Below are 10,917 nucleotides of genomic sequence, written 5' to 3' on the forward strand. Positions count from 1 at the left end.
TCCTGCAGCGAACTCCAAAGGTCTTCTCCTCTTATCAGCATAAGATTTCTGCCTGCTCAGAGACGTCTTCAACCTCTCCTGAATTTGCTTGACTTTCTCGGTCGTTTGCTGGATAAGCTCAGGTCCAGTTAGCACGTTCTCTCCTTCCTTGAACCAACAAAGTGGCGTTCGGCATTTTCTCCCATAGAGTGCTTCAAAAGGTGCCATTCCAATGCTCGCCTGAAAACTGTTGTTATACGTGAATTCCACTAGCGGCAGGACTTCATCCCAGGCGCCCAAGTGATCTAGGACGCACGTCCTCAGTAAGTCTTCAAGCGTCTGGATTGTTCTCTCAGATTGGCCGTCAGTTTGAGGGTGATAAGCCGAACTCATCTGCAACTTACTACCGAGCTCGCTTTGAAGTGACTGCCAAAACCGTGAAGTGAACCTTGTGTCTCGGTCGGAAATGATGCTCGAAGGTACTCCATGTAAGCGAACGATCTCCTGGATAAACAACTTAGCCAAGTTGGTCATCGACATCTTCAAGTTGACTGCCAGGAAGTGGGCGCTCTTCGTTAGCCGATCCACGATTACCCAAATCGAGTCATGATTCCTGACCGTGCGTGGTAGATGAGTCACGAAGTCCATGGATATGCTATCCCACTTCCATTCGGGAATTTCCAACTACTGAAGTAATCCGCCAGGTCTTTGGTACTCCGCCTTCGCTCGTTGACATGTTAGACATGATGCCACAAAACGAGCGACATCACTCTTCATTCCAGGCCACCAAAAGGATTTCCGGAGGTCTTGATACATCTTAGTCATGCCAGGGTGCATGCTAAGACGGCTGTGATGACCTTCCTCCATAATAATTCTCTTCAGCTCGCCATCATTCGGAACGCACGTCCTATCCATGTAGCGTAGAAGGCCGTCCGTCCCGGTGTTGAAATGCTTAGCTTTATCTGTACCGAGCGCGTTTAAGATCAACACCAAATCTTCGTCCTCCCTTTGCTTCATCCTGATCCGGTCGAACACTTCACTTGCTATTCTGAGGTTGCAGCATTTAATACTGTTCGGCTCCAACTCGAACTGCAACCTTAGATCTCTAAAGCTCTCAACCAGACTCAGCTCCTTAACCATCATTACAGAAACATGAACTGCTTTCCTGCTTAGGGCGTCCGCCACTACGTTAGCTTTCCCAGAATGATACAGCAGTTCAAAATCGTAATCTTTCAAAAATTCTAGCCAACGCCTCTGCCTCATGTTCAACTCCTTCTGATCAAATAAATATTTGAGGCTCTTGTGGTCACTGAAGACTTGGAACGTGGATCCGTACAAGAAATGCCTCCAAATCTTCAGTGCAAAAACAACCGCTGCCAACTCCAGGTCGTGCGTTGGGTAATTCTTTTCGTGAATCTTCAACTGACGGCACTACAAGAAAAAATTAAATTACATACAACTAAAATCCGTATATAAGGTCAAAAATCCGTATATAACACTTGATTATATACGACTTATATACGGATAAAAATCCGTATATAAAACTGTCGTAGATAAATTATATACGGATATATCCGTATATAATTTATATATGGATTTTTTCGTATGTAAATTACATACAGAAAAATCCGTATATAAAATCCGTATATAATTACATACGAAAAAATCCGTATGTAACTTTATGATTTTATAAAAAAAAATTAAATGATCTCACATTTACACTCAATAACTAAGAACTACATATAATAAGAGTCAAACACAATTGTCAAATTACAAAAAATAGTACAGAATATCTGAGTTTTTATTAAAATGTATATATACAACAATAATAAATACACAAACTATATATATATATATATATATATATATATATATATATAGAAGAGTGACTTCAAATAACTAACATAATTAAAGTATATAGTTAAAAGTGTAAAATATATATTTATACAAAGTTCCAAAGTTCTTTGATTCTTTTAAGTTTCCTAATCCCTTCCTTGCTGCTTTAAGCCTCAAGTTTGTCTTGTTGTCTCAGTCTCTCGGATGCATATCAAAACTCTAACGAAAACTCCTTTCTTCTTTGCTATTTTCTCTTCCCTGTGTTAGCAAAATGGTAAGAGATCATAAAACAGTATCAATTCCCCCCCCCCCCCCCCCACACACACACACACATATATATGTATATATATATATATATATATATATATATATATATATATATATAATATGTTGTTGATTACATTACATAGCATAATCAAGCATCAAACCAAAACACAATAGCGTCCATGACCCATTATATATATTCCTACCTAATCAGTTGATATTTTCTCAGCCAACTTGCATTAATAATCTCGTAAGTTCATATAGTCATCTAAGCATGATAATCACATCTGAAATGCACTCAAACATACTACAGAGAATTACAACTAAGATATTCATACCAAAATACCACCTACTTCGCATTTAATTGTCAACCAAGACAACCAACCCACAATATAAAACATACATTCCCATTCACATTCAAACACTGAAGAAAAATAACACAAACAAAAGCAAACTAACCCCTTATATACCCACATGACAGCATCCAATACTTCTAATTAAGCGCAACAGGTTCAGGGTTATGGTATCAGCAGCACAAGGTCAACTTCAAGGGTCAATTTAATCAATATTAAACACAATGCAAGCTAGGGAAGCACTACAAAATATAAAAATTTTCTTTTAGTGATACCAATAATATAATTTATAGATTAATAGATGAAGGAAAGAAATAAGAAATAGTTCTTGCTGCAAATATCAGTATCACATGAAGGATCATGCCCCATTATACTCTAACGATCCTTCCACATTCCTTATTTCTTGCCTAACCTCTTTTTTATTTTTATTTTTTTATTTTTCTATCTTTATATGTTCTATTGGACCCTAATAATGCAGTAAAATAGAAGGTTTTTTCATCATCCATTAATAACAGAATTGCCACATCCTAAATAGTCCCTGAACTAAAAGAGTTATGTAAGTAGCCAAAGTTGTTACTGTCTCTGTTAATTATTTTCTAAGCATGCCATTTCAAAGAAATAAATTCTGGACACGTATGTCTAAGAAAAACACATATATAATTATCTGGTATATATAATGTTTTTTTGGAAATAGAAAAAGGTTATACTTCAAAACAAACAATGACAAAGAATGGGGTTCTGGGCTTTATATAGTTGGAGACCAAAGTCATTGATAAATTAAAACATTATTGTAAAAAAGTAATTGAATAAAATTATTATTCTTTACTGAACGTTCTATTCGAATGGCCCACATGAAAATGGTTTACAAACCAGTAATTACTACCTAGTATGCAATTCATGTCTTGAATGACTATTAGTATAAATTATTATTTATTTTTTGCTAGTAATGAATTATATCCTGTCACACCATAAGAGAAAATAAATTTTCAAATTAAGTATTTGTAAGTCACAATTTTATAATATAGTAATGCGTGGTATAATAACAAAAATAGCAAAAATTTATAAAGTAGTTGAAGTTATTAACATCATAATCAAATTAGTATTTATTAGAGGAGCAAATTGTCATTTTAATATTCATTAAAATAAAAATTGCAAGAGTTTATTAACACCAGAACCCCATTCATTTATCCTTCTATTAGACCAAAAATAAATACAATCATACCTTATCCAATTATACTAGATATACAATCATACTAACCTTGTTTCACTTTGAGGCACTACTGTGATTGTCAGGAATAAAGCATACTCGTTGCAAAATTAGTTTTTATGTGCTTTAATTCTGAATGCTTAAAATAGAAATGGTTAGTACTTAGTAGTGGTTGTTTCAATTTGAAGTAATGACTTTATTTGTTAAATTCAGGTTTACTTTAACTGTCTGAACTATTTGTGTTGTTTGCAAATAAAAAGTTTTATACCCATAACTGCAAGCAGACAAAGTTAAGTATTAAGTGCTATAGATCACTAAACTATAACTTGTTTCAGGATGTTTGGATCATCTGCATAATTAGAAAATTAACGTGTCCATTCCCACCTATCTTATGAGTGCAGATAAATAAGTTGCATCTTCGCACCACTTCATACATCTCCAACTTCATGTGGAAATGTTGTTTATTATTATCACATATAATGATCACATTAAATAGTAACGCTAGTGATATAAAAATGGAAGCAGAGACAACAAATATACAAGATGAGAACAAAACTAAAGGGATACAATTTGGTAAGAGAAGAATAAGATTCCATGGTTGTGTACCTTAACAAATAGAGAGGAAGGAGAACCCAAAAAGAGACTAAGCACGGAGGAAGGAGAACCCGAAAGGTCCATGCCATGTTCGGTGCAGCTACCTGTTCCCATGCCAAGCAGAGTGTTGAAAGAACCAACATCAGAGTGAAGTTATACAAGCCATAAAGTTCTCTTGTGAGGATGTCTTAGAACTAATAATGTAATGTATACAAAAAACTTAAACATGATAAGCAAGATGAAATTCAAAAATGATCTGTTTTACATAAAAGTTTATCTGAACCATGTAATACTCCTATTAAAAAGAACAAGATTGTTGAAATGCATCACATAACCATGCATACTAATTATGCAGAAATGTAACAAGAATGATTTAGAGACAGTGGCAGTGATTGTAGACATCCAAGAACTAAATTAAATGTCGACTAGATGGCATATGTTATAGTCAAAGTTTTCTCTCAAGCATACTACACATACACTTACAAATGATGGGCAAAGATATTATACAGGATTCATGACAACCATAGGCACTGGAAATATTTAACAAAGCACTGGAAATATTTTGACCACAGTCCTTCCCATCAGCATCTTAACACATATGACACCTCATGCACACGCATCACAAAGAATCAAACTGAGTAATTAACGGATCCCCATCAACAGCGAACTACACAATCCATTGCAGGCCAAAGCATATAATTTTTATTATAAAAAAAATTAATACACTCATTAATTACAAACGCATTGCGTCATAAACATTAAAAAAGCATTCAATTTCTCTATACAGGCAAATTATCAAAGGCGGTTATATCACCACGATGGATCTAAATCTGGCAGAAGAAGTAAAACCCATAACAACATATTATTAAGCAAATGAAGCAAAAGAACACAGTACAAACAATTTTTTCTGCATCTAAGAAACTTCAAAAGGCAAAGGAACTCACTCACCTTTGGTCCCTTCACTAAGGGCCTTCATAATCAAATGGTATATGTCTCAGTCCTACATACCACTGACAATCTTCTTAAACCACCAAACACTAGCCTCAATCGATGCTTCCTAACACTCCAACCACGGCTTGCGAGACCAACCACAAATGTGTCAAATAAAACAAAAAATGAAAAAGATTAGGGTTCGCGATTAACGATTTCGTCGATTACTAAGCATTAGGATTAGGGTTTACTTACCAGATGAAGAGACTCCTTCAGCGTCCAACTACGACACCCGACGAACAAGGAGATTGCTTAGTGAACGCCGGAACACGACGGACACTTCGACAGAGAGAGAGGACACAGAAGCAGAGCACGACGGACATGGACTGTGAAGAGGGCTGGAGAGAGGGACAGGGAGAGCGAAGACGGCTCGAGAGAGGGACGGCGAGAGCTCCAGGGTTCGAGAGAGAAAGGACTCGAGGGTTCGAGGAGAGAGATAGCTCGAGGTTTTCAGAGAGAGTAGCTCGGCGGTTCGAGAGGATAGTAAAGAGTGAATGATAGGTTTCAGCTTCTAATTAATCAAAAATACATTTTTTTTAAATTATTTTTGAAATCCGTATATAATATACTTCATTCTACTTACACACGGTTAATGAAAATTACATGGGATATATCTTTATGAAATTTTCCCGCCAACGTGCCAACTTTATATATGGATAAATATCCGTATATAATATTTGTATGTAATTTTTTTTTAAAATCCGTATATATTAATCCATATATAATTTCAATATTTCTTGTAGTGCGGGATGCGTACGCTACCGCTCGCTTTTCTTGCATCAGTACACAACCTAGACCTTGGTGGCACGCATCACAATACACTTCGAAAGGCTTGCCCGTGTCTGGAATGACCAACATTGGAGCGCTCGTTAATTTCACTTTCAACTCTTGGAAGCTGGCTTCACAACGATCGGTCCAAGCGAACGGCTGATCTTTACGAGTCAACTGAGTTAGCGGCGCTACTATCTTAGCAAATCCTTCAATGAAACGTCTGTAGTAGCCCGCGAGTCCAACAAAACTACGCACCTCAGTGACCGAACGCGGACTCTCCCACTCCAGTACCGCTCGTACTTTCGCTGGATCTACCGAGATGCCTCCAGCCGACACCACATGCCCCAAAAACTGAATCTCCTTCATCCAGAATTCACATTTAGACAACTTGGCATACAACTCCTTCTCCCGCAACACTCCAAGTACAAGTCTAAGATGCTCTTCATGCTCGTCTTCGGTCTTGGAATAGATGAGAATATCATCTATGAAGACGACCACAAACTTATCCAAATAAGGCCTGAAGATGCGGTTCATATACTCCATGAACACGGCTGGAGCGTTCGTTACTCCAAAAGGCATCACCACGTATTCATAATGCCCATAGCGAGACCTGAACGCTGTCTTCTGGATGTCGTCTTCCTTAACCCTGATTTGATGATACCCGGATCTCAAATCAATCTTTGAGAACACTGCAGCCCCATGCAATTGATCCAGTAGGTCATCTATCCTTGGCAACGGGTACTTGTTCTTGATGGTCAGCTTATTCAATTGCCTGTAGTCTATACATAACCGAGAGCTGCCATCCTTCTTCCTTACTAAAAGCACGGGCGCTCCCCAGGGTGATACGCTCGGCCTAATGAATTGCTTCTCCATCAACTCTTCAATCTGCTCCTTGAGTTCAGATAACTCCGCAGGAGACATTCTATAAGGCTGAACCGAGATAGGAGCCGCTGTTGTCACCAAGTCAATGGTGAATTCAATTTCGCGATGAGGGGGAAGTCCAGGTATTTCTTCCGGAAAGACGTCCGCAAACTCATCCACAACCGATCGTCCATTACTGTCACTAGTGGACGATCGTTCTTTTACCATTCCTCTGAATTCCTGATCCTCATGCGTCATAATCAGAAAACAGCTGGCGCCCTCCATAATGTCTTCTTTCAGCTGACCGAGCGTCACTGAAAGTGTAAGACCCTGAAAATTAGAAGAAATAGTAAGTTTGGATCATTAGGAGACTAAGAAACTCAAGATGTAACAAGCTGTAACAAAAGTACGAAATATAGTACAAAATACAATGCTGTCGACTTTGACAAGGTTTAGTATTTCAATTATAACTTTTTTTATAAATTAGATATTGAGTTCATTCTTTTTCCATTAGAAAGTAGACTCGAATAGCTTCAATTCGAGTACTCATACGCGTAATTCCGACATCGGGAAGGGGTTTAACCAGACTGACTAAGTTGTCCCAGTGAGTGAACACGTTTTTGACGCGTTTTGAACGCGTTTTTGACTGGGTAAACGCGTTTTTACTATTTAAACGCGTTTTTACTATTTAAACACGTTTTTATGGTTATTTAAGAGTGTTTTGGGGCTGAGAGAAGTTACTAAGTTGAACCGGAGGTCAGAGCACGAAGGTTTTGGAGTAGAGGGACTTTAGAGCTGTGATTTGAGTCGGGGGAACGTTCGCAAAGTGTTTTCGAAAGGCTAGCTAAGGAGAAAACCGTAAGGGGAGCTAACCTTGAGTCTTTTTGTTTCTGTATGATCTAAATTTGGTATATGTTTAGGATTTTGATTCTCTTTATGATTTTAGAATGAAATTCTGCTTCTGTTGTATCTTTTGAATTGATGTACGGTTGGGAATTGGGATATGCTTCTGTTTTGATAATTTTGAAGAGATCTTGTTCGTATTAAGTATTTTGAATCGGTGGAAGTTTTTTTTTTTTTTTTTTTGGTATACGTATAGTTCGAAGATTTTGGATCTGTTTATGGATTTAAAAGGAGACTAGGTTTTTGATCGGAAATTTTGGATTGTACTAATTATCCGCTGTCTTTTAATTATATGTTTAGTTTAGATGTTTATAAGACTTGGATGAATATGGGTTGTTGATAGGAGATAAGTTTTTGGATGTCTAGAAAGTCTGTATGATGAAAGGAATAGTCGTTATAGTCCGGGAAGTGAATTTTCGTGATTTTGGAATAGTAAATTCTCTTAAGTAAATGAGTTAACTCACTGGAGCGAGTTATGCGTAACAAATTTAGTGTTTTGATGTTTTTGACGTTTTGGGAGTTCTGGATGTCCGTTTTGGACGTTCTTTAGGTCGATATGGGGGTTTTTGACCCTTCTGGAGCTATTAGTGAAGGTATCTAAGCTGTTTGAACTACTTAAGGGTTCGAATTGATAGACCATAAAGAGTTATGTGTTAATAAGTGATGTTTCTGTGAGGTTGTGAAATGTCTGAGTATGTAAGAGTTATTTTCTTAAGATATGACTAAAGATGATAATATGGTAACACGTGTATTTATGAATGGAAAGTGTAGAATAGAGTTCCAAGGAGGAACTCCTTGTTGATTTTGTGTCAAGTACTGTACGTATGAATATAGGAACTCCGACTTAGGGGTTCATTCTTATGCTCTCAATAGTCTCGATCTCACTTAGAGAGAAAGCTATGTGGTGGAGAGTGGGAAATCCTTACCGAAGATCTACAGTGGGGTGGACAGAGTAGGAAGGATGTAGCTTCAGTGGTTTTATTCATATCCGAAGATCCAGTTTGGGGGACAGAGTAGGATAGAATAATTGAGCTAGCGAATAAGTGCATCCATATCCGAAGATCCAGTTTGGGGGACAGCGTAGGATGAGATGTAGCTGAGTAAAGTACCACTGTAAGTATAGAACTAGCTAAGAGTTCAATATTCATACGATTATCTGGATGAGTGAATTTACGATGAGTATGGTATGTTTATTGTATTATTGAGTAATTTAACTTGTAAGTTGGAAAATTAGTTATTTATGTAATTTACCATAACATTTTATGTTGCATTAGCTCACCCTTGCTTTGTCTGTTGTGTGGTTGCTATTTTGTGTTATGTATTTTGTCTGGCGATGATCATCCGGTGGATGGGAGCAGAAGTTGCTGTTATGCCGGTGGAGCAAGCTTTAGATGGAGGATCGACGGAAGCTTAGTTATAAGAAAGAGCCTTATAATTTTAGTCTATGTTTTAAGTGTGAACTGTATTTTCGTTTGAATTTGAGTGAGGGTTTGTATAATAATGAGGAAAACTGTTATTCCTCCTCCTATCAACTGTTCTATTGTATCAATGATGTAAGAACTCTATTATAGTTTAATGCTATAATAATTGGGATGTTACATTAATGGTATCAGAGCAGTTCCTTTCCCCTAGGAATCCTGTAGGTTATGAAGATATCATGTTTTAGTTGTGTGATCTTAGTTGTGTCTTCCTATTATAGGAATTTATTTCTTTAGACTGATGGTTCTTTCTTTGGACAGAACCATGGCATCCAGACCATCTTCTCCTCCTTCACCTGTACGGTCTGATGTTTCTAATCTGGTAAGAGTAATGGAATCATTTGTGGTGGCGATGCAGCAGCAAAATGCATCCTTGATGCAACATAACACCATGGCATTACAACAATTGGAAGCTGCTAGGGTGTCAGCCGAGGCACAACAGAGGCAATATGTGGAATTAATGAATGGTGGTGCAAGAATTTCCACTGACCATTTTTATATTCCACCTACTCCAATACATGAATGGAGCCTGGAGAATTTTCTTCAACACCATCCAGCTAAATTCTGTGGCAATACTAGTGCAGATGAAGCAGACCAATGGTTTAGAGACATGGAGAGGATTTTCAATGCCAAAAACTGCCCAGAAGAGAATAGATTGGCTTATACTGAATATTTATTATCAGCAGAGGCCAGTCACTAGTGGACCAGTACAAGGACATTGTTGGAAAGAAGTGGTACCCCGATCACCTGGAACTTATTCAAGAAGAAGTTCTATGCTGAATATTTCCCTGACAGTGTAAGGTTTACCAAAGAAGTGGAGTTTCTTCAGCTAGTGCAAGGAGGAATGTCCGTGACGGAATATACTGATAAGTTTAAGCATCTGATCCGCTTCCACACTCTGGATATGGATGAAGAATGGCAATGTAGGAAGTTTGAAAATGGTCTTCGAGGAGATATCAAATTGCTAGTAAAAGGTTTATGTATTAAGGAATTTCCTACATTAGTGGAGAGGGCCAAAGTGTTAGAAAAGACCAAGAATGAAGTGCAAAATCAGCAAAGACAACCACAGAGGATTAGTGGACCATCTGGGTCCAAGTTCAATCATGGAGATAACAAGTTCAATCATGGAGACAAGAGGAAGCCCTATTCTAAACCTCCTTTTCAAGCAAACAAAAGACCTTCGTTTCATCCATCAGGTCAAGTAGGACAATCTAGCGTGGTGAAATGTTTTCGCTGTGGAGGACCACATTATAAGTCTGTTTGCCCTCAGTTAGTTGGTCCGATGAAGTGTTATACCTGCGGGAAGGAGGGACACTTTGCCAGGAATTGTCCCACATCTAAAGAATCAAGGCTTCAACTACCAACTAATCAGCCTCAACAGATGGCAGATACCAAACCTCAGGCTGTGGGCAGAGTGTATGCAATGACTGGGGCGGAGGCAACTGGGCCAGGTAATCTTATCATCGGAAATTGTTTATTATTTGGGAAAGCTTGTTGTGTTTTGTTTGATTCTGGAGCAACGCACTCCTTTGTTTCTGATGATTGTGTGAGAAAGTTGGGACTGACTGTGAGTGAGCTACAATATGACCTAATAGTATCTACTCCAGCTTCTGGCTTAGTTAAGACATCTCTAGCATGTACTAGATGTCCTGTAGTAGTAGAAGGACGTCATTTTAGAGTT

At 37.8% G+C, this 10,917-nt stretch overlaps 1 long non-coding RNA gene across 1 annotated transcript; it reads right to left on the bottom strand.

Moving 5' to 3' along the window:
* Window positions 1-1,842: 1,842 nt before the first annotated feature.
* LOC108328640 (uncharacterized) lies at window positions 1,843-5,707 on the bottom strand. The gene is made up of 4 exons (XR_008247041.1): window positions 5,419-5,707; window positions 5,182-5,308; window positions 4,246-4,337; window positions 1,843-2,073 (listed from the first exon to the last, which is right to left on the bottom strand). It is a non-coding gene; the product is annotated as an uncharacterized LOC108328640 (long non-coding RNA).
* Between the last annotated feature and the right edge of the window lie 5,210 nt (window positions 5,708-10,917).

This window comes from Vigna angularis, chromosome 2 (assembly GCF_016808095.1).
Source record: "Vigna angularis cultivar LongXiaoDou No.4 chromosome 2, ASM1680809v1, whole genome shotgun sequence".
NCBI classification, from domain to species: Eukaryota; Viridiplantae; Streptophyta; class Magnoliopsida; order Fabales; family Fabaceae; genus Vigna; species Vigna angularis.